Source organism: Aquarana catesbeiana, linkage group LG10 (genome assembly GCF_042186555.1).
Source record: "Aquarana catesbeiana isolate 2022-GZ linkage group LG10, ASM4218655v1, whole genome shotgun sequence".
In the NCBI taxonomy this organism is placed as follows: domain Eukaryota; kingdom Metazoa; phylum Chordata; class Amphibia; order Anura; family Ranidae; genus Aquarana; species Aquarana catesbeiana.
Genome location: NC_133333.1, coordinates 204,257,277 through 204,280,590, shown reverse-complemented (window position 1 = coordinate 204,280,590; position 23,314 = coordinate 204,257,277). Strand labels below are relative to the sequence as shown.

General features: G+C 45.8%; 2 protein-coding genes across 3 annotated transcripts in view; one reads left to right on the top strand and one right to left on the bottom strand.

The window, feature by feature from the left end:
• The window catches only part of LOC141111128 (F-box only protein 6-like), a 128,337-nt gene that overhangs the window by 22,761 nt on the left and 82,262 nt on the right, over positions 1 to 23,314 (bottom strand). Inside the window, exon 1 of one of the 2 annotated variants that reach the window (XM_073603165.1) lies at positions 8,094 to 8,319. The exons of the other annotated variant lie outside the window; for it this stretch is intronic. The gene's annotated coding sequence lies outside the window, so the exon portion shown is untranslated. Of the gene's footprint in view, positions 1 to 8,093; positions 8,320 to 23,314 lie in introns of those variants that run through there. 2 annotated transcript variants of the gene reach the window in all.
• LOC141111127 (F-box only protein 6-like) overlaps positions 16,162 to 23,314 on the top strand; it is a 51,692-nt gene continuing 44,539 nt past the window's right edge. The window contains exon 1 of the mRNA XM_073603164.1: positions 16,162 to 16,425. The gene's annotated coding sequence lies outside the window, so the exon portion shown is untranslated. The remainder of the gene's footprint in view (positions 16,426 to 23,314) is intronic.

The window sequence follows — 23,314 nt, the reverse complement described above, 5'->3', positions numbered from 1 at the left end:
TACCTTGAGATGGCGGAGAATCTGCTTGTAGGCAGGCTGCCTACAGTTTTCTAGCTAGAAAGTGGCTTATCCAGTCTATAAAGGGGTTAATGCTGTACTTTGCTGTTCCTGTGATTTTTGGGCCCAGCCTATCCTATTGGTATTGTAAAAAGTGGGAAGGCCGGTTTCCGATGTCACAGGTACCGGCTCAAAAGAAGGATGTGATTGCTGCAGAGCAGGACTGCTGCACCTTGCAGTCTGTCAGAGGCACTGGGAGTCTAGAGATCTATCAGCTTCTGGAGAGCACCAAACATGAACTACTACCTTATAGAGGTATGTCTGGGCAGCCTGCTAGAGATAGTTCTATTGTCACTGCTCATGTTGGACTGTACTATCCTGATGATTGAAGTAATGGTTGCATTAACTATTTTAACCCCTGGGTGGACATCCTTGACTTTCAGTTGTTATACCGGGATGATGCCTGCAGCTACAGGTTTTGGGAGCCTGAAGTCCGATCTGACGATGCCACCGGCTTATCATAGAGCTGGCCATGGACCAGACAGTCCCTGGCCATCTCTTTGAACCTGGGAGACAGGAAGCCATGTCATGACATCACTTATGGTTCTGACAGATGTAAACACAGCCATTTGTTCTGGAAAATAAAAGATCAATGTTTTTTAGAGGAGACCCCAGATGTCTCTATAAAGAGGACCTGTCATGCCTTATTTCTATCACAAGGGAAGTTTACATTTCTAGTGATAGGAATAAAAGTGATAAAATAAAAATGAAAGTGACAGTGTAAAATAAATAATAATTATTTTTTTTAAAGGCCCTTGTTCCCCCATGCTCGTGCGCAATAGCAAATGCATATGTATGTCGTGCACACATATGTGAACAGTGTTTGAGTACATCATGGGACACAGAGTCAGGCTATATTCCATCTCCAGGTGAATAGACACTGGTAGACCAAAGGTCTTTAGACAAGAAGTGATCCCCTATATAACCCCTCCCATACAGGAAGTACTTCAGTTTGGTAGCAAGCACTGAATCCTCAAAAAAGAGGGGAGAGTGCCCCATGATGTACTTAAAGAAAAGGATTTTACAGGTAAGTATGATGAAAAAATCCTATTTTCTTTTTCATACATCATGGAGCACAGAGTCAGGCTAATATTCATTACCTGCTGGGACGTCCCAGAGCAATAGCCTTGAGGGGAGGGAGACACCCTGCCAAGCGATAGCCATCAGAACTTATACGGCAGCTCGCAGTATACTGCAGCTGAAAGCCGAATCCTCGGCTGCTTGAACATCCACTTGATAACAATTTGTGAAATTATGCACTGAAGACCAGGTAGCAGCTTTACAAATCTGAACCACAGATACCTGATGGTGAAAAGCCCAGGAGGTTCCTACACCCCTGGTAGAATGAGCTCTCACCCTAAAGGGAGGAGCTTTATATTTCAGGCCGTGGGCCTGAATGATCAATTGTTGGACCCAATTGGCAATGGAAGCCTTGGAAGCTGCCTGCTCCTTCTTGGGTCCTTTTGGTAAAACAAAAAGAGTCTGATCCTAGGCTCTCCGCAGATCTAGACAAATAAACCTTGACTGCCCGGACAAGGTCCAATGAGTGCAGTCTTCTCTCTTTTGCCGAGCGAGGCTGAGAGAAAAAAGTAGGCAAAATAATGTTCTGATTTAAATGAAAGGCCGACACCACTTTTGGTAAAAAGGATGGAACCTGAAAGGATGGACCCTGTCGTGGTGAAGGATCAAGTATGGTTTCCTGCATAAAAGGGCCGCCAACTCCGACACCCTTCTAGCCGAGGTGATAGCCATTAGGAAGGCTAGCTTGTGTGACAGCAAGTCTAATGGGATTTCCTTGATAGGTTCAAATGGTTGTTTCTGTAACACAAACAGCACCAAGTTCAAGTCCCAAGGACACATATGTGACCTAATGGGGGGAAGCAAGCGAGTTGCCCCCTGCATAAAAGTTTGGATCAGTGAATGGGAGGCTAAAGGCCTTTGGAAGAATACTGATAGGGCTGAAACTTGACCTCTGTACTCAAAGCCAATTTGATTTCCACAGCTGACGGTAGAAAAGAGAGAATTCTCCCAATCACGTATTTTCGAGGATGCCATTTTCTGGCTTCACACGCAATATAGCAATATAAGTCTTCCAGACCTTATGATAAATTTTCCTAGTGACAGCTTTTCTAGCATTCACTGGGATAAAAACTACTGGTCCCGAGATACCACGGTCCTTCAGCACCCTGGCTACAATAGCCATGTCGTCAAATTTAGAGACTGTAAATTGGGGTGAAATATAGGACCTTCAGACAGGAGATCGGGGTGACATGGAAGCGTCCATGGCCCGTTTATTGTCAGTCTCACAATCTCCGGGAACCAGGCCTTCTGGGCCAGGCTGGTGCTACCAGAATGACTGGAACCCCCTCTTTCCGAATCCTGCGCAACAAATGTGGAAGGAGAGGGATCGGAGGGAAAGCATAAACCAGGGAGTACTGTCTCCATGGAACTATCAGAGCATCTGCTCCGATTGCCAGAGGATCCCTTGTTCGGAACACAAATTGCTGTAGCTTGTTGTTGAACTTGGATGCCAATGGGTCAACCTCTGGCCATCTCCAATGCTGGCAAATATCCTGGAACACCTCTGGGTGTAGGGACCATTCCCCCGGGCAGATCTGCTGGCGGCGGAGATAATCTGCCTTCCAGTTCTCTACTCCCGGGATATGGACTGCCAATATAATCGGCACATGTCCCTGTGCCCAGGCTAGTATATGGTTCACCTCCTTCAGAGCTGAACGACTCCTGGTACCGCCTTGGTGATTTATATAGGCCACTGCATTGGCATTGCCAGACTGAACCCTGATAGCACAGTCCTGAAGCTTCACCGTCCAGGACCATAGGGCCAGTCGTACTGCCCGTAATTCCAGGACGTTGATGGGCAGGAACTGTTCTGTCCCTGACCATTTCCCCTGAGCTGTGAGCACTTCTAGGGTCGCTCCCCAGCCTGAGAGACTGGAATCTGTAGTCAGGATTTTCCCTTTCGCAGGTTCTGATCCTGCAATCACCAGTTTAGGCTTAAGCGTGCCCGAGGAGATAAGCACATAATCCAGGGCTTGTCCTCTTCTGATCCAGGCCAACAAGATGTCTTGTTGTAAAGGCTTGGAATGGAACTTGGCATAGGGCACTACCTCGAAGGAGGATACCCTAGAAGACTCAAACAGAGCTGAATGGAGGGTTGTCTGATACCCCTTATCTGATGCACCTGAACCTTCAGGGCACAGATCCTTACAGGTGGCAAGAATACTCTTCCTTGAACCGTATCTAGGATCAGACCTTAATACTTTAGACTTTGAGCTGGTTTCAAGGCAAACTTTTTGTTATTTATGATCCAGCCTAAGCTTTTCAAATACCGCACTGTGCATATTATGCTCTGTTCTAGAGCCTGTAATGAGTGATCTCCGAGCAGGAGGTTGTCCAGATACCCAAGCACTAGGATCCCTTGGGCCCTTAAAAGACCCAGTACTGGTGCTGGGACATTAGTGAACACCCGGGGAGCTGTAGCCAGCCCGAAGAGTAGATCCACAAACTGAAAATGATGTTCCTCTACTGCAAAACGTATAAACCTCTGATGAGGCTGAAAGATAGGTATGTGTAAATACGCATCTTTTATATCTATGGAGGCTAGAAAGTCTCCCCTCTGGAGTGAGGCTACTACTGAGCAGACAGACTCCATCCGAAAGGATTGTATCAGTAGATACTTGTTCAGGGATCTTAGGTCCAAAATGGGCCTTGTGTCCCTGTTTGGTTTCTGAACCGTAAACAGGTTTGAATAAAACCCTGTGCTTCTTTCGGTAGTGCCTGAAGCAATAAGTTTCTTTTTTGGAAGATCCGAGGGAACGCTGGATCTTAAAAACCTCTGAGGGGGAATCCCCCGCAACTCCAGCTAGTAACCGCGAGATATAATTGAGGTGACCCACTCGTCCTGAATTATTGTTCTCCAAATGTCTTGATGGAGTGGGAGCATCCCCTCAAAAGGACGGCTTGGTGCTGGGTTTAGAAGAATTTTGGACCCAGGGCTTCTTCTGGCCCTGGCCCTGCTGCTTGCCCCTGGCCCTAGCGTCCTGTTGGCGGCAGAACTGCCTTGACCCTGAGACATTGGAGGAAGCAGTCCATGAGGTTTTTAGGACGTCTGGTGCTTTTCTTCACAGGAAGTAGAGAACTCTTCCCTCCGGAAATCTTTTAGAAGTATTTGTTCAAATGATCACCAAATAAACGTTCCCCATGAAAAGGGAAACCTGACAATAACTTTTTACAAGGAAGCTCGGCTGACCAGTTCTTAAGCCATAAGAGTCTGCGCATATGTACAGAGAGAGCCAAACGAGAAACCTTCTGTATTGAAGCCTTTAAGGCATCAATAGCAAAACACAGCGCTCAAAAAATATCTGTCTTACTTTCAGGCAAATCATCCTCCTGGTTAGGCCTATCAGGCCATTTGACCTGATCCTTTACAGACTGGCAGATACCAATTGCTGTAACAGCTGTTTGAATAGCTGAACTGGCCAAAGAAAAGGAAGCCTTTAATAATGACTCCAATTCCTTGTCAACAGGATCTTTCCAGCCCTGTGCGTTATCTACCGGATAAATTAAGTTCTTGTTTAACTGCTTCAGCCCCGGAAGATTTTACTCCCTTCCTGACCAGAGTGCTTTTTGCGATTCGGCACTGCGTCGCTTTAACTGACAATTGCGCGGTCGTGCGACTTTGTACCCAAACAAAATCGACGTCCTTTTTTTCCCACAAAAAGAGCTTTCTTTTGGTGGTATTTCATCATCTCTGCGTTTTTTATTTTTTGCACTATAAACAAAAGAAGAGCGACAATTTTGAAAAAAACACAATATTTTGTACTTTTTGCTGTAATAAATATCCCCTTTTTTTAAAAAAAGAACATTTTTTCTCAGTTTAGGCCGATATGTATTCTTCTAAATATTTTTGGTAAAAATAAAAATCACAATAAGCATATATTGATTGGTTTGCGCAGAAGTTATAGCTTCTACAAAATAGGGGATAGATTTATAGCATTTTTATTATTATTTTTTTTTTCTACTAGTAATGGCGGCGATCTGTGAAGGGGTTAACTGTGTTCCCTAGTGTGCGTTCTAACTGAAGTGGGGAGGGGACTGACTAGGGGAGATGACAGATCGCTGTTGATACTTTGTATGAACAGATGATCTGTCACTTCTCCCCTCAGAGAACTGGGATCTCTGTGTTTACACACAGAGATCCCGGTTCTCGCCGTGTTACGAGTGATCGTGGGAGCCCAGCGGTCTCGATGGGGCTCCAGGGGCAAGCTGCGGGCGTGTGCACCCCTAGTGGCCACCAGAGGGAGCGACGTAACATAACGGCGATTCGCCTGCCCATGCCATTCTGCCGCAGTACCCCTGCAGCGGCTGGTCGGGAACAGGTTAAGGAAGAGACTGCTGCATCTACTGCTGGCATGCTCCATTTTTTAACGAACTTTTCATCCATGGGGTATAAAAAGGAAAACCCTCTTAGGAGGAACAAAAATCCTGTCAGGATGTTCCCAATCAGCATACACCGCCTGTTCCAACAGCGGGTGTACGGGGACAGCCTGTGTGGCCTAAAGAGGCCTCAGGGATCCCAAAGAGGACCGGGGGGGCTCAGTCACCTCTGCAAGAGGCAACTTAAAGGCAGAATGAACCATTTCGATCAAAATCAGGATCAAAAGCCTCTGCAACTGAAAGGCAGACATCAACTGGATATCTTCTTGTCCAGATTGCTCGTAAGCCGACTCACCTGCCGGGCCCTTCACAGAGTCCTGAGCTTAAAGCTCTTCCCCATCCTCAACCCATTCCTGCTCCAGACTAGGAAGCTCCGGGGAGGGGAATCTGTCACGCTTCCTGCTACCCTGCGGGATGGAGGCAATCATGCCAGCAATCCTGTGCTCTCACCTGTCTAGGGCCGAAGACAGTTCATCCTTGGTGATAAAGGGTGAAGCAGCAGCATTGACTATAGGCACAATACCAGATAGGCGCAGCGGCTTAGATTGCCCGGAAGCCTCTGGTCTTTCAGGGATACAACACTAGGGATACGACTAGGTTCATCAGGAACTACTGACGACATAGGTGTGCCCTTCCCTGTAGTGTTGGTCCCGCTCCATTTTTTGAAGACATTTACCAGCCACAAAAAGAGAGTACTTGGGTGTAGTATTAAAACACCTCAGAATGGAGACCCTTTAATAGGCCCTATTAAAGCCCCTATGTAACAATCCTGCTAAGCACCTTTAGCCTGCCATGCAACACCTGGTGACTCACGTGACCCAGGTAAGGAAAAATTAACCGCTGCAAGTGTTCAGAGCCTGCTCTGTGTCCCACAGCTGCCTTCTGGAAGCACTGCATGCTTGGCCTACACAGCTTAAATAAGCTGGGTGTGCGCCAGAATGTTCTGTGTGTGCGTGCGCATGCACGTGTGTGGTCCCAGCGAACAGGCCTGGCTGTATTCACGTATGAGGTGAAGCCTCACGTGCCCAGATAAAAGGCTACTGCGTATGTGCGGCGAAGCCACGTGCGCCATGGCCTCCAAACAAACTGCTAAGTCCAGCGGCGCTTTTGCGAATGTACGTGCACCATGGTCGCCAAACAACTGCTGAGCACAGTGGCACTCTTGCAAACACACATGCGCCCCGGTGAACTAAGGCGAAATGACACACCGTTGTGCGCCATCATACAGGTAAAAAATAGCCAGACACAAGCAAAATAGGTACACTTTGCAAACACCCACAGCTAGCCCAAAACTCCCCTGTCTGGTCACCACACACAGGTGTCCAGCCTCTAGCTAGCTTGACTGATTGTTACAATCACTGGGACACCCCACAATAATAAGTAAAGAGGTTTCACTTGCCTGTCCAGGCGCAGGGAAACTTAGAAACTAAGAGCCCAATCTTCACCCTTCATGGCGGGTTCCTGTCACTTGAGGACCTTCGAGGACTGGGTACCCTTTTCATGTTCCACTCCCTTGGACAAGTACAGCACCCTGCAGGAATGCCTTAGCGCTGTGGTGTCCAGGATTCCACTTCACAGGGTCCAGCACCCGGAGGCCACATTGCAGGCAAAACCTCGCAGAATCTTGAGTCTTCTTTGCGATGCTCGGGTACCATTTATCTAAGCATATAAAGCCTGTGAATGAATATTAGCCTGACTCTCTGTCCCATGATGTATGAAAAAGAAAATCCGATTTAAATAAAAAAAATCAGATTTAAATAAAAAAAAAATCAGATTTTTTTTGAATTTTTTTTTTTAAAAATCATCGATTTTTATGCATCCTGCCTTTACAACTCCTTTAAGCCTGGTCTGAAGTTCTTTAAAGGGGTGCATGATGGTTCTGAGCAAGAGTCAGTAAAGCACAGGTGGGGTATGAAGCAAAGCCACTACAAAAGGTCCACTCGGCAAGTCAAGCAGAAGGCAGTTGCTATGGGTAACCAAGAACTAGTGCAAGGTACATTGCAGCCAGTCGTGAAACATGGTATCTGGTGTAGGTGAGGGGTCCACTGGTAGTGAGGGGGTCAATGATCTGGCTTGGTTTCTGAAAGCAACTGGGACCAAACCCATGTTACAGATTCCCTTAGCCTGGCCACCTGGCATGGAAGGAGTGCAAGCATGAGGTCCATGCTATGTGCATGGCGGGACCCCAATCTGTCATTGGGACTGAAGTGACAGAGGTACGCTGGACTGGTGGAGTGGGCATAGGCTCAGTGTCCCTCATAAATGCAACATCCAACAAGCTAAGGTGTGTAGTGACACAAGACAAAGACACTTCACAGAGGGACTCTACATTTTCTTCTGCACACTGTATTAGGCTCTTCTCTAAGTCGGGAAACTGCCATAATCTTTGATCCTCACATGACTGCGGTCACCATCTGGCATTGATTAGCTCGCTCTGTGCGAAAATGTGCCCCCCACATGCAGGAAGAGTGGCACCACCCACGTGCTTCCATAAAGACGGCTGTTTTCAGCTGTCTAGCTACATGCAGGAGCTTTGAAAATATGAGATAATAAAATAGGGCTTGTCCTTTGTGACGTACCTGTATGCCGTATTGCTGTGAAACCCAGCAGTGCAGAGATCAGAACCTCAACAGGCCAGATCCTGAATAGAGGAGCCCCCTAATAGAGCAACCCCTGGGGTCCTCCAAGAGTGGACAGGCTTTTATTTCACCTTCTCTCCCATATTCAGTGTCTCTGTAGCCCTCAGTCTTCCAGGAAACTTATAATCTTTATTTGTAAGAGAAGCTGATAGGATATAAAGTGACATGTGACTCATCTCCGAGAAAGCTTTCACTTTCTGTTCCTGAGAATATTGAGTACTGTTCGTGATACTTTTTTTATTTGCACTAACATACAATTTTTCAGGACAAGCTTTCGGGGTATGTCCCCTTCTTCAAGGTCCAAGCAGTACTGATTCACACATTTTTAAGCAGAATGTTAAAGAAGAAAAAAAAAAAGAGAAAAACAAACACATACAAATCAATGGTAATAAAGATAGCAGCAGAGTTAGTGAGATAAGACTAAGGCTTGGTTCACACAGGGGGGCGACTTGTCGTGCCGCGTCTAGTGTGAACCGGCACAGAGGGAGATCTATAGTATTACAGCCACATACTTTCTGTTCCTGGAAGAGGAAATGATTCTTAACCACTTCAGCCCCGGAAGATTTAATGACCAAGCCATTTTTTGCGATACAGCACTGCATCGTTTTAACTGACAATTGCATGTTCGTGCGATATTGTACAAAAACAAAATTGATGTCCTTTTTTTCCCACAAATAGAGGTTTCTTTTGGTGGTATTTGATCACCTCTGCGGTTTTTATTTTTTGCGCTATAAACAAAAAAAGAGCGACACTTTTGAAAAAGAAAAAACAATATTTTTAACTTTTTATTATAATAAATATTCCCCAAATAAAAAACAAAAACAAATTTCTTCCTCAGTTTAGGCTGATATGTATTCTTCTACATATTTTTGGTAAAAAAAAAAAAATGCAATAAGCGTATATTGATTGGTTTGCGCAAAAGTTATAGTGTCTACAAAATAAGGATAGATTAATGGCATTTTTATCATTTTTTTTTTTTTTTACTAGTAATGGTGGTGATCTGCGATTTTTATCAGGACTGCGACATTGCAGCAGACAGATCAGACACTTTTGACACTTTTTCGTTACCATTGACATTTATACAGCTAAAAATAGCCACTGATTACTGTATAAATGTCACTGGCAGGATAGGGGTTAACACTAGGGGGCGATCAAGGGGTTAACTGTGATCCCTAGATGTGTTCTAACTGTGGGGGGAAAGTGGCTGACTAGAGGAGGAGGCAGATCATTGTTCCTACTTAGTAGGAACACACAATCTGTCTCCTCTCCCTTGACAGACTGGGATTTGTGTGTTTATACACACAGATCCCGGTTCTCGCTCTGTCACGAGCGATCGCGGGTGCCCGGCAGGCATCGAGCCCGCCGGGCACACGCATCGGCTCCGGGGACATGCTGCGGGCTACAGCGTCTTAAAGAGCCGACAATTAGCTGGATCTGCAAGGAGGATTCATACAGACGAATATGATTCCTTGGTGGGATCATTTTGTCTGGTAAGCGGCTTGTTATTCAGTCAGCACGGTGGTGACATTTTCTTCATGTGGAAGCAATTGATTCTCGTCACGATCATTCAACTGGAATTACAGATGGGAAGTTGCATTTATTGACACAGATATTTCCCTTTTTCTACCACCTTTTCTTTTGTGAATACAGTACAAGAGCTGTGGAACATTGTTTCTATTTTTTCTTTGATTGGACACATTTGTTTTTCACTTTGCGGATTCTTTTGCAATAGGTTTTTTTTTTGTTTTTTTTATGCAAACACTCCTAATTTATGCTTATTTTTGGTTTTTCAAATTTTGTCATATCCATTGCATACCAATTATTGAGTTATTATTTAGTGGTAACAGTTTTACTCAGTTATGGTGATACAGCGCATCTTAGAGTGGGGTTCCACCCAAAAAAACAAAAATACATGAATAATCCTAAAAAACAAAAAAAAAAAAACATTTGGATATTTTTTTTTTTTTTTTTTTAACTTACCTCTAAATGCCTGTTGCTAGGGGGTCCCTTGTAGTCTGCCCCTTCCAGTGTCTGGGCTGGTGACATCACTTCCCCCTCGGCACAGGAAGGGCTCCGCTCTGCTCCCTCCCTCCTGTCAATCATCTGGGACCCATTACAGGTCCCAGGTGACTGAGCGCCCAATCAGCCACAGCCCGGCGCCCACAGTTGCAATGCCGGCGCCGCTGAACGGAGGGGGAGACGAGCGGGGCTTCGATCCCCCGCATCGCTGGACCCAGGAACAGGTAAGTGTCCAATTAAAAGTCAGCAGCTGCAGTATTTGTAGCTGCTGACTTTTAATTTTTTTTTTTTTTTTACTGGACCCCCTGGGTGGAACTCCTCTTTAATGATTTATTATGTTTATTTAACAGAGGCGAGATGGGAGGCCATCAAATAAAGCGAAGTTCCATAAGGTAGGGTGTGAATCTGGACACGTCAGCTTGCTGCACGGGAAGCAAAAGGAGGCCTAAGGATTCACACCTATGCATTTTTAGTGCTTTTTGCATTTTGTAGATTTGCATTACAGAACGTGTTCCATAGGAAACCATGTTAAATGGACTGTAGTGCAAATCTGAAAAATGCAAAAAGCACTAAAAGAAGTGGATGCAGATACAGCAGCTGTACAGACACAATCGCATTTCAAAATCTGAACACAGACAGTGTATAGGCTTCCTGCACGCAGCTCCATGGTGGATGCAGGCGCAGAAAACAACAGCGCAGCACACAGGACTGTTGTCAGAGAACATCTAAATGAGCCTTAGCCCAGGTTCACACTTAGCTGCGGTAATGAAGCCGCACAAATTCACTCCTGCATGTCAGTCCTGATTTCGGCCACGATTTCAGAGACATCTGTGCAGATGTCAATGTAAATCGCAGCCCTAAATCGCAAAAAGTAGTACAGAAACTTCTTTTTGAAATCGGTGCAGCGCCACAAATGCAGCAGTGATTAGGACCGTACCATTGCCGGCGATTTGACATGCAATTTGACATGTCAAATCGCATGTCAAATAGTACCAATGTGAACCAGGGCTTAAAGCGGTCTGTTAGTCCAGTGCCATTGTAGCAGACTCAGAGGGGTTTATTTACTAAAGGAAAATCCACTTTGCACTACAAGTGCACTGCAAGTGCACTTGGAAGTGCAGTCGTTGTAGATCTGAAGGGGGACATGCAGGGAAAATAAAAAACAGCATTTTTGCTTGCATAGGATTGGATGATTAAATCAGCAGAGCTTCCCCTCATTTCAGATCTTCCCCTCAGATTTACAGCGATTGCACTTCCAAATGCACTTCCAAGTAGCAGGAGAAAGTGACTGGCTCTCTATTGAGCCGGTTCACATATCTCCGGGGGCGGCTGTGGAGTAGTCTGTACAGAAACGCTATGCGTCTTTGGCTCTGTTTCAATGCCGAATTCAGGCAAAGATTCGGTCCCTGAAATGGAGAACAGGGATGCATAGCGTTCCTGTGAGATCCGAGGCCGGTTCCAGTGTGAACTGAGCCTAAGCCTAGGTTCATATTGGAGCGATTTGTCATGCAATTTGAGAGATCAAATCGCATGACAAGTCGCGCCTATTGGAGGCAATGGCACTGTTCCAATCGGTGCGACACTGATTTTGCAGCGTCGCACCAATTTGCAAAAGTAGTTTCTGTACTACTTTTGCCAATTTCAGGTGCGACTTAAATAAACATCTGTGAATGAAGCCACACAGACGTCTATCAAGTAGCAACTGAAATCGCGCTGACCTTGCTACTTTGAAATTGCGCTACTTCAAGTGAAATAGTGTGATTTCAAAGTAGCATCAATTTGAACCAGGGCGAAGAGATACAAGGAGCTATGAAAGGTTTACCACATATACACAGACACTAAGGTCTTAAATGCCATAGTTGCCAACAGTCCCGATTTTCCCGGGACAATCCCGATTTTGGGACCCTCGTCCCGATTGGAGGATGTCCCGAATAGGGATTTCCATCAGGAAAATCGGGAATGTTGTTTTTTTTAATTTTTGGAGCAGCTGGCTCCAGCAATATGGCCGCCGGTGCCGCCGCTCGATCTTCCCCCTAGTGTTCAGTGGAGAGAGGAAGGGGGCTCGATCCGTGCAGCCAATGAATCGGCTTCTTTAGCTGCACGGATCAGCCCCTCCCCTCTCCATTGAACACACGGTGCCGGTGTCTTGCCGAAAAGTTCCCCAGCTCGGCTATTTCCGCCGGCTCGTACTGTGCAAGCGCTGCGCCTGCGCAGTACAGGGGGTCCTTACTTGCCGAGGGGAACTTTCTCGGCAGAACACCAGCCGCTCCTGGTCAGGGGGGGGTCTGCACTGAAGGGGGGGTCTGCACTGATTGAGGGGGATCTGCACTGATGGAGGGGGTCTGCCATGAGGGGGTCTGCACTGATGGAGGGGTCTGCACTGATGGAGGGGGTCTGCAATGAGGGGGTCTGCACTGATGGAGGGGGTCTGCACTGATGGAGGGGGATCTGCACTGATGGAGGGGGTCTGCACTGATGGAAGGGGTCTGCAATGAGGGGGTCTGCACTGATGGAGGGGGTCTGCACAGATGGAGGGGGTCTGCAATGAGGGGGTCTGCACTGATGGAGGGAGTCTGCACTGATGGAGGGGGTCTGCACTGATGGAGGGGGTCTGCAATGAGGGGGTCTGCACTGATGGAGGGGGTCTGCACTGTTGGAGGGGGGTCTGCACTGAAGGGGTCTATACTGACTCTGCTGGGGGCACCTGATGCAAGGACAGACTCTGCTGGTGGCTAGTGACACGCTCAGGGCTCCCACTGATTCTGCATTATGGTGAGTTGAATGATTTAATTTTATATTACATTGTAATAATAGAAATAATGCGATTCAATCATCCTGACACCATAACAACCATGGTGCCAGGATGATTGAAGTGCCAACACCAAGTGTTTGGAGTATCTTTATCTGCTGATTGTTAAACTTTCTAGAATACACATATTTTTATTGTGTAGGATCTGGGGCTGCTGTCCTGTCATTCCCCTCTCCCCCTTTCCCTCTCCCCCTTTCCCTCTCCATCCCTCATTCATCTCAGACTCTAACCACACCCTCTTGAGCCACGCCAATTTAAGCCACGCCCACAATTTCACGTAAACCACACCAATTTTTGCCGCAGCGCGACGCACTTATATATTTTTTTGCTAAACCACACCTGCAAACGAATGCCCCACCCCCTAATTATTGTACGGCTCCGCCTACAGCCAAAAAAGTGTCCCACATATTTTTTTTGCAATGTTGGCAACTATGAGATTCCATTGATACCAGAAGCACCAGCCTGCAGATATTGAGCTGTAAAGAGTTAACCATAAATGTAAGCAGCAGTGTACATGTGCCCATTGACGCACAGCAAGGACACAGAGGGTTAATTATCAGAGAGTCCTTATTTCAGATAACAGGGAGATGATAGGAGAAACAAAGTTGGAGCACAGATAAGCCCTGTGTGAGGTTTTCAAGGAGAGACAGTGAAGAGGATGGGGATTTTACTCTCACCCTCCAGGATATGCAGACTGTAGCTGAGTCTGTCCACTGAAGCCACAATCCCACAACAACACAGGAGGAGACGCTGACAAGTTCTCTCTCCCTCCTGTCTGTGCAGAGGGGAGGGGGGAACTGTGAGCACACGCTGTGCTCCATGTGAGAGACGCTGCTGCAGCCAGCAACCTCCGGCAATGAATAGACTGACTCGGGAGGAAGAGGGGGGCTTTTTTCGTGCGGGAGGGGGGGGACTCCTTTACACCTAGTGCAGCAACTGGGGATTTTTCGCACTGGATAAGCGCCAGGGCCCATAGAAAACATCAGTTTTTCATGCTCTGCTTCACTATGTCACAGTACATGTTGGCACTAATGGTTCCCTCAATGAACTGTAGCTCCCCAGTGCCGGCAGCACTCATACAGCCCCAAATCATGATACTCCCACCACCATGCTTGACTGTAGGCAAGACACACTTGTCTTTGTACTCCTCCTCACCTTTTTGCCACAACACACGGTTGAAACCATCTGAACCAAATAAGTTTATCTTGGTCTTATCAGACCACAGGACATGGTTCCAGTAATCCATGTCCTTAGTCTTCTTGTCTTCAGCAAACTGTTTGCGGGCTTTCTTAAGCCACGTACACACGGGTGGACTTTTCAACATCAAAGGTCCGATGGTCTTTCTGATGGACTTTCGACGGCTTTACGACGGACTTTCGGATGACCGGACTTGCCCTCACATGAACGGACTAAAGTCTGTTGGTATGAACGTGATGATGTACGAAGGGACTAGAATAAGGAAGTTCATAGCCAGTAGCCAATAGCTGCCCTAGCGTCCTTTTTTGTCCGTCAGACTAGCATACAGACAAACGGATTTTTCGACCGGACTCGAGTCCGTCGGAAAAATTTGAAACATGTTCCAAATCTAAAATCCGTCTGATTTTCGTCAGAAAAAGTCAGCTGAAGGTCCGATGGACCAGTCCGGTTGAAACGTCCAGTCGTGTGTACATGGCATAATGCATCATCTTTAGAAGAGGCTTCCTTCTGGGATGGCAGCCATGCAGACAAATTTGATGCAGTGTAGATATAATAAAATATTTCCAAAAATGTGAGGGGTGTACTCACTTTTGTGAGACACTGTAAATTCTAGGTAAAATAGATGAAGTCAGTAATTCTTCTATTCAGGACTCTGCACCATAGCAGCTAATTTGGAATAGATTAGATTTAAATTTGTATTACTTTTATTTGGCTAAAGTAACTGTCAGTAAAAGTAACGAATACAAATGCATCCAAAGATATGAATTATCCGAAGTAACGAATGCCGCATCTAAACGAATGGAACGAATACAAATGCATCTGAAGTTATGAATGATCCGAAGTAACATATGACGATCAAAACAAATGATCTGATAAACGAAAAAAAGAAACCAAAAAAAATGAATGAAACGAAAAAAAAGGACAGCGCTGTGGTTAACCATTCATCCCTTGCCCTGAGAGATCTTCGGAGCAGACAGGTGGGCTGGTAGACAAGCAGCCAGGAGGGCTGGTAGTACCTGCAGGTGGTGGAGCTGGGAGCAGTTCTACAAAGGAGAGGAGATACTCCTGCATGCAGATTCTCAATATTTTGTGCTATTTTCCAAAGGGGGCAGAGAGCTCCTGGTCCGTAAGGGACTTTGCCACTGATCCAAGAGACTGGAGGTTTCGAGTGAGGAGAACAGTCCAGGACCTTTTCTTTGTATATAGGAAGGAAGTTGTCCTCATATGTTGTTCTACAAGTCAAGTTGGGCATCCCATAATCCCTACACCCTATCCAAGTTATGCCCCGTACACACGAGCGCATCCACGTTTTTTCCAACGGAATTCCGCTTAAGCTTGCCTTGCATACACACGGTCACACAAACGTTTTCTGAACTTTCAACCATCAAGAACGCGGTGAGGTACAACACTATGACGAGCCGAGAAAATGAAGTTCACTGCTTCCGAGCATGCATCGAATTGTTTCCGAGCATGCGTAGGAATTTTGCGCGTCGAAATTTGTACAGACAATCGCATTTTCGGATAGGAACTTTTCCTGACCGAAAAATAGAGAACATGCTCTCAATCTATTGCTGGCAAAATTCCGCCAGCAAAAGCCCGATGGAGCATACACACGGTCGCATTTTCCGACAAAAAGCTCACATCAGAGTTTTGCTGAATTTCCGATCGTGTGTACGCAGCATTCGTTTTCCCCAATAAAAAAAAAAAAAAAAACAAGCCCGTGGACAGCAGCCCCTGCAGGGGTTTTATTTATAATTATTTATGATTTTTGTGGCACTAATGAAATGCCATTTTATGTAGAGCACTATACCATTTTATGTTTATATAAACCCATCCCTCTCTTCTTTATTTAGCGCTCTGTTTCACAATGGATTACTGCACAGATCTGGAAGAAATACACAAAGCACACCAAGATCCAGCTGCAAACATATACACGCCTTTTCTATGTAGACAATATTTGCGGAGTGTAGCTTTAATTGACACAATGGGTGGGAACTGGAGCAAAGGGCGTCATTCACATGAGCCCGGGTGTCATGGCGTCTGCACACAGCTCTGGGACTCGGTATTATAGGACTGTGTGTCCTTCCTATTAAAGAAGATGAGGAAGATTGGTCAATCTGCAGCCTGACTCCGTGATTCTGATCGCATTCTGCGTGCCTGCTTTCACTTCCTTTTCCGTGTGTAAACTTCACAAACTTGGAAAAGTCCCAGCATAAATTAACTCTTTGCTGTCACTGCAACTACTATGTGAGCAGACTCCTCCATCAGACGCATCCATAATTGGTATAGTATATTATTGTAGAAAATGCATGCAGAACAATGAGCTCCAATGCATACGGGTCCAGTGATAAGATGTGTGGCAGAAGGCAGAGGTGTACCATTCAGCCCCACTGCAGGCACTCTGATAAACTCTATGAGAGACTATCAGCTGCTGCTGGGTGGGGCTGGAGGGTGCATTGAGTACATGCATTGGGCCAGTATGCACTCAGGGACGTGCGGTGAGTTCAGTGGCTGGCAAGGCACTGGCTAGTATCAGAGCCAGATACACACAGGTTACATACACTGCGATCGTTAGAGCGAGAGCAATAATTCTAGCACTAGACCTCCTCTGTATCTCTACACATGTAACCTGGAAAAATTTTTACAATGTCGCCTATGGAGATTTTTAAGTACTGAAGTTTGGCGCCATTCCACAAGTGTGCGCAATTTTAACCACTTAAGAACTGAGCCTCTTTTTGAGATTTGTTGTTTACAAGTTAAAAACTGTTTTTTTTTTTTTGCTAGAAAATTACTTAGAACCCCCAAATATTATACATTTTTTTTCTAACACCCTAGAGAATACAATGGCAGTCGTTGCAATATTTTCTGTCACACCGTATTTGCGCAGCGGTCTTACAAGCGGCACTTTTTTTGGAAAAAATACACTTTTTTGAATTAAGAAATAAGACACCAGTAAAGTTAGCCTAATTTTTTTTTATATTGTGAAAGATAATGTTACGCCGAATAAATTGATACTCAACATGTCACGCTTCAAAATTGCGCCCGCTCGTGGAACGGCAACAAACTTTTACCCTTAAAAATCTCTATAGGCGACGTTTAAAAAATTGTACAGGTTGCATGTTTTGTGTTACAGAGGAGGTCTATGGCTAGAGTTATTTCTCTCGCTCTACCGATCGCGGCGATACCACACATGTGTGGTTTGAACACCGTTTTCATATGCGGGCGCTACTCACGTATGTGTTTGCTTCTGCACGCGAGCTCGTTGAGACGGGGCACATTTAAAATCTTTTTTTTTTTTCTTATTAATTTTACCTTTTATTTTTTATTTTTACACTGTTCTTTAAAAAAAAAATGTGTCACTTTTATTCCTATTACAAGGAATGTAAACATCCCCTGTAATAGAAAAAAAAGCATGACAGGACCTCTTAAATATGAGATCTGGGGTCAAAAATACCTCAGATGTCATATTTACACTAAATTGCAAAAAAAAAAAAAAAAAAAAAAAAAATGTGATCTAAAAGAAAAATGTCCCTTTAAGAGCTATGGGCGGAAGTAACATTTTGACGTCGCTTCCGCCCTGCAATAGTATGGAGACAGGTGGGGGCCATCTTCCACTCACTCGTCTCTATACCCAGCATGGATCAACATCCGATCGCCTCCGCCGCTGCCGACAGCTCCAGTAAGGGGGCACTGAAGCGCGGTGGGAGGGGAGGGCCCTCTCCCGCCGCTGATAAAAGTGATCTCGCAGCGAATCCGCTGCAGAGACCACTATTATCGGATACCGGACTGCCGGACGAAAAAGAGGATACCGGGGTTATGGCAGATGGCTGCTGCCATAACAATATTCCAGAAGTGGTTAAAGCGTGGCATGTTAGGTATCTATTTACTCGGCGTAACATCATCTTTCACATTATACAAACAAAATGGGGCTAGCTTTAGTGTTTTTTAATTTTTTTTTTTTGTATGTTCATGAAACAGTTTCTTTAAAAAAAAACGTGTTTGAAAAATGGCTGTGCAAATACCGTGTGACATAGAAAATTGCAATGACCACCATTTTATTCTCTAGGGTATCTGCTAAAACAATATATATAATGTTTGGGGGTTCTGAGTAATTTTCTAGCAAAAAAATTATGATTTTTAAATGTAGGAGAGAAGTGTCAGAATTGGCCTGGGTGTCAAGGGGTTAATTACCATAAGTAGGTAATATACGGGTGGCTTAGCGGACAAATACTGAAGTTTGAAGTTATAACTTCCAACCAGTAATTTCACCGTAAATAGATAAATAATAAATTATTATATTATAACATATAGCATATAAATATATGATTTAGCGTGATTAAAAAAGTACCTTTTCATCAGCAGATTCTCATTCTCTCTCTTAACTTTGTGAAATAAAAATGGGATTGTGGGTAAATTTTATACCAATAAACCCATGTTTTTTCCTTCTAGTTAAAGTGGTTGTAAACCCTTTTAAAAAAAAAACTCCCAAAAAAAAAAAAAAAAACCTGCAAGACAAAGGCATAATGAGCTAGTATGCATAGCATACTAGCTCATTATGAATTACTTACCTGAGATCGAAGCCCCCACCCGACATCTCTCTGGGGGGTTACTTCTGGGTATCGCGGCTCCGGCGCTGTTGGCCGGAGCCACGATGATGTCTCTCCTGCGCATGTGTGCCGGAGCCGCCGGTAACGGCACAGTACAACTGAACCCACGGCACGTACGTGCCCTTGCTTCAGTTTGCTTAAGTGCGCATGTGCCAATGACCAGTGGCGTAACTAAAACCTTCAGGGCCCCAATGCAAGAAATCGTGAAGGGCCCCCCTGACCCCTGGACAGCACTTTTCCTAGGGGGATGTCTGATAAGAGGAGGAGCCGCGAGAGCCGCCGAGGGACCCCAGAAGTCGGTGTTCGGGGCCACTCTGTGCAAAACTAACTGCACAATGAAGGTATGACATGTTTGTTATTTAAAAAAAAAAAACCTTTACAATCACTTTAAGGGGTTAAAACAGGTGGTCAGGAGGCAACATATTGCCTCTTTACCGGCTGTCAAATGCTTCTGAAAAGTGATCTGAGCATGGATCGCTTTTCAGAGGAACAGCATTTTGTTGCTGGTACTTTGAACAAGCAAGAAAAGAAAATCAGTTCTGATTGTACACATATAGGGTGTCAGGATTAAACGTGCATACATAAAATGTGCATACATACATCTAAACAGTGGCGGCTGGTGCTCAAAATTTTTTTGGGGTCGCAAACATTTTTTGAAAAAAAATCATCAAATGCAGCCACTGTGCCATCAATTGCAGCCACTGTGCCACTTAAATGCTGCCAGTGTGCCATCAAACGCTGCCACTGTGCCCCTCAAACGCAGCCACTGTGCCCCTCAAACGCAGCCACTGTGCCCATCAAACGCTGCCAGTGTGCCCATCAAATGCTGCCACTGTTCCATTAAACGCAGCCACTGTGCCCATCAAATGCTGCCAGTGTGCCCATCAAATGCTGCCAGTGTGCCCATTAAATGCTGCCAGTGTGCCCTTTAAATGCTGCCAGTGTGCCCATCAAATGCTGCCACTGTGCAATCAAACGCTGCCACTGTGCCCATTAAATACTACCAGTGTTCCATCAAACGCTGCCACTGTGCCAAACGCTGCCACTGTGCCCATCAAATGCTGCCAGTGTGCCCATCAAATGCTGCCAGTGTGCCCATCAAATGCTGCCAGTGTGCCCATTAAATGCTGCCAGTGTGCCCTTGAATGCTCCCAGTGTGACCCCCGACCGCTCATCGGTCGACGCGACGAGTGGGGTCCTCCATGCGTCTCCTGCTGTCCACATCTCCCGTCCTCCCCTCCTGATAGGCGTCCAATAGCGGCGCCTGTTGTTTCAGCCAATCAGGTGACGGGTAACAGACCCGAGCACCTGATTGGTGGAGAGGCAGTTTAGTGTTAGGAAAGCGATAGTCATTCGCTTTTCTAACACAGCTGAGTGACCTGTGAGGTCACCTTTTTTGATGCCTATTAGAGCCTATGGCTCTAATCCGGTGCTTCAAAAACACCCCCCCCCCCCCCCCCCCCCAACGCTGTAATTCAGGTTCCCTGCGCCCAAAAAGGGGCTGGGCGCCTGAATAGGGGGTGGCAGCTGCCGCTATAGATAGATTCATGCAATGCATGAATCTATCTATTGGTGATAGAGGGGTGGCTGGAGAGAGGGGGGCGGCGCCTGTGCGCCCTTAATGCATGGGCCGCCACTGCATCTAAACACACACACATACACGTAAACACACACATACACACACATATACTGTATATACACACACAAACACATATATAAATACACACATAAACACACATAAGAACACACACTTACAGAAAGCCTTTTTAAAAACGGCAGCGCTTTACCTCACCTCTTCCTGCCGGGTACTGCACTGTAGGGGGAGACAAAGAGCACAGCACACACTGCTTTCACTTTAGAACAGTGTGACAGGCTCCCCGCACAGTGCCGATTACAGTTCGGCGGACGATCGGGGAGAACGATCTCAGCTGCCCCGCTCCTATCAAGATAAACAGGGGGGCCCTCAAGGGCCCCCTGCAGCATGGGGCCCAGTCGCCATGGCGACCTCAGAGACCCCTATACTTCCGCCAATGACGTCGGCACATGCAAATAAAGGGGATATTTCCTAAACCGTGCAGGTTCAGGAGATATCCAGTGTAGCTACAGGTAAGCCTAATTATAGGCTTGCCTGTAGTATAAAGTGGTTGTAAAGGGTTTACAACCACTTTAAGAGGACTGGGCTGGAAGGGATTATTTGTCTTTTTGACACATGCCCCCTTCTATGACACTGCAGTGAGAGGCATGCCTCAACTGCAGCATTTTTATTGGACAGCTTGTTCCAATGGTGCTTTACCATTGGTCCAAAGCTCCAAGCTGTCCATTGAGCTCAGTGCTTCTAACAAGAAGTGAGAGGCACTGTGAGCTCATCCTCTCAGACTGCTGCAAACAGAGTGTGCCAGCTTGTATTTAAACTGGCCGCTCTGAATGTAGCTTCTCACAGGCTGCACAAGGAGCTCCGTATCTCCAAAACCATAGGTCGTAGGAACCCCAAATTTTGACCAGTGGTGGGGTAGGACTTCAGTTACCTACCCCCCAAGTTTGAATTTGACGACCCTTGAAGCTTGAATCTTGGACCTCTGCTTTCGTCCATGGGCCCATGCTGCCCTAAACTTTAGTAGCACTCAGTGCAGCAATCAGCCTCCGCAGCTGTCGGCTTCTCCTAGTGTTTAACCACTTAAGCCCCAGACAACCAGAGCTCTTTTTGCGATTCTGCACTGCGTCGCTTTAACTGACAATTGCGCGGTCGTGCGACGTGGCTCCCAAACAAAATTGACGTCCTATTTTTTCCCACAAATAGAGATTTCTTTTGGTTGCATTTGATCACCTCTGCGGTTTTTATTTTTTGCGCTATAAACAAAAATAGAGCGACAATTTTTAAAAAAAACGCATTATTTTTTAATTCTGCTATAATAAATATCCCCCAAAAAATATATAAAAAAACATTTTTTTTCCTCAGTTTAGGCCGATACGTATTCTTCTACATATTTTTGGTAAAAAAAATTGCAATAAGCGTTTATTGATTGGTTTGCACAAAAGTTATAGCGTCTACAAAATAGGGGATAGTTTTATGGCATTTTTATTAATTTTTTTTTTTTTACTAGTAATGGCGGCGATCTGCGATTTTTTTTTTTTTTATCGTGAGTGCGACATTATGGCGGACACATCGGACAATTTTGACACATTTTTGGGACCATTGTCATTTTTACAGCGATCAAATGAAAATCCAAGACGGAGCTGGGTGTGTCTGCTGCCACCTTCTTCTGACTGCAGGTGTTCTGTCAGATGAGCAAACCTGGTGACAATGGAACGCATGCGCAGCTGACGGAACGTCACTTCTGTTACTTAATCTGACCGGTTGCCGATTCTGACAGAACACTGGGAAGAACCTGTGGGCGTAGCTAGAAAGCAGAAAATGCAGGGTCTGGAGGAGGACCAGAGGAAGGCTGGAGTTGGCTGCCAGAGTCTACTGAATGATGAGACTAGGGTAGGCATAAAGGAAAGAAAAAGGCGCCTAAGATAGTAAGAGGTCATAGGAATATAATGATTTATCCTCATGCGGATCGCTGTAATCCTCGTCTGTCAGGGGGAGAGAGAGAGCCATCCTGCAGCTGTCAGAGGAGTCCCTAGTGACATGGATTGGTGAGGAGGTGTAGATGCGATGAGGCGGCCCGGGTTCTGGAACCAAGCTGAAACGCACACGGCCAATGTGACATCAGGTGAAGGTGGTGGACGGTAACGTGTTTCGGACCATGCACAGCTCCTTCATCAGACCCCAAGGGGGTGCTGCAGCTGCGCAGAGAGGCACAGGAGTTGTCCACAGCTGCAGGAGAAAAGAAAGGGCAAAATGAAATGGCTTGGCAGTCCAGCTTTGGCCTGTGGGCCTTGAGTTTGACACATTTGCTAATCTATAGGAGGGTAAGCCCATGTTATTTTTTTGCTGTCTGTATACAATTGGGTTAAAATTCCCTTCACTTCCTGTCCCAGGGATGCAACAGGAAGTTAGTGGAAATATCCCAACACAAGGAATTCCTCTCTATATTTTGCACCAGATCAGGTGTCCCCATTTGAAGATGTCCCCTCGCCCCCTGTTCTGGTGACAACTGTAAAATTTTAGATATGCCATCACTTTTTATACTGGTGACAATGATTTATCAGGAGTGAATCCCCCACTTCTAGCTGGGGAAACAGACAGCAATAAAATCTGAGCATGCTTAGGCTGACCATACACTATACAATCTGACTGTACAATTTCCGTTAGATCTATCATCAACTATGTAGTGCAAGGGCCTGCTGGATTATATACTGATTGAATATATTGCTTAGGTTTGTCTTGACACTGACCCTGTAGCACAGACTGTGTCCAGGGCCAATGACTCGCAGCATTGGCCAGCTGCCTCCCATTGCTTTCAATAGGGCTGCCTTTCTCCGCTAATCACCGGGACCCCCTCCCGCTGGGGTTCTCGCTGTTCATGTTTTCATGTCATAATATAATATACTGTGATGGTCATTATTATTGTTGTGAAAGGGGT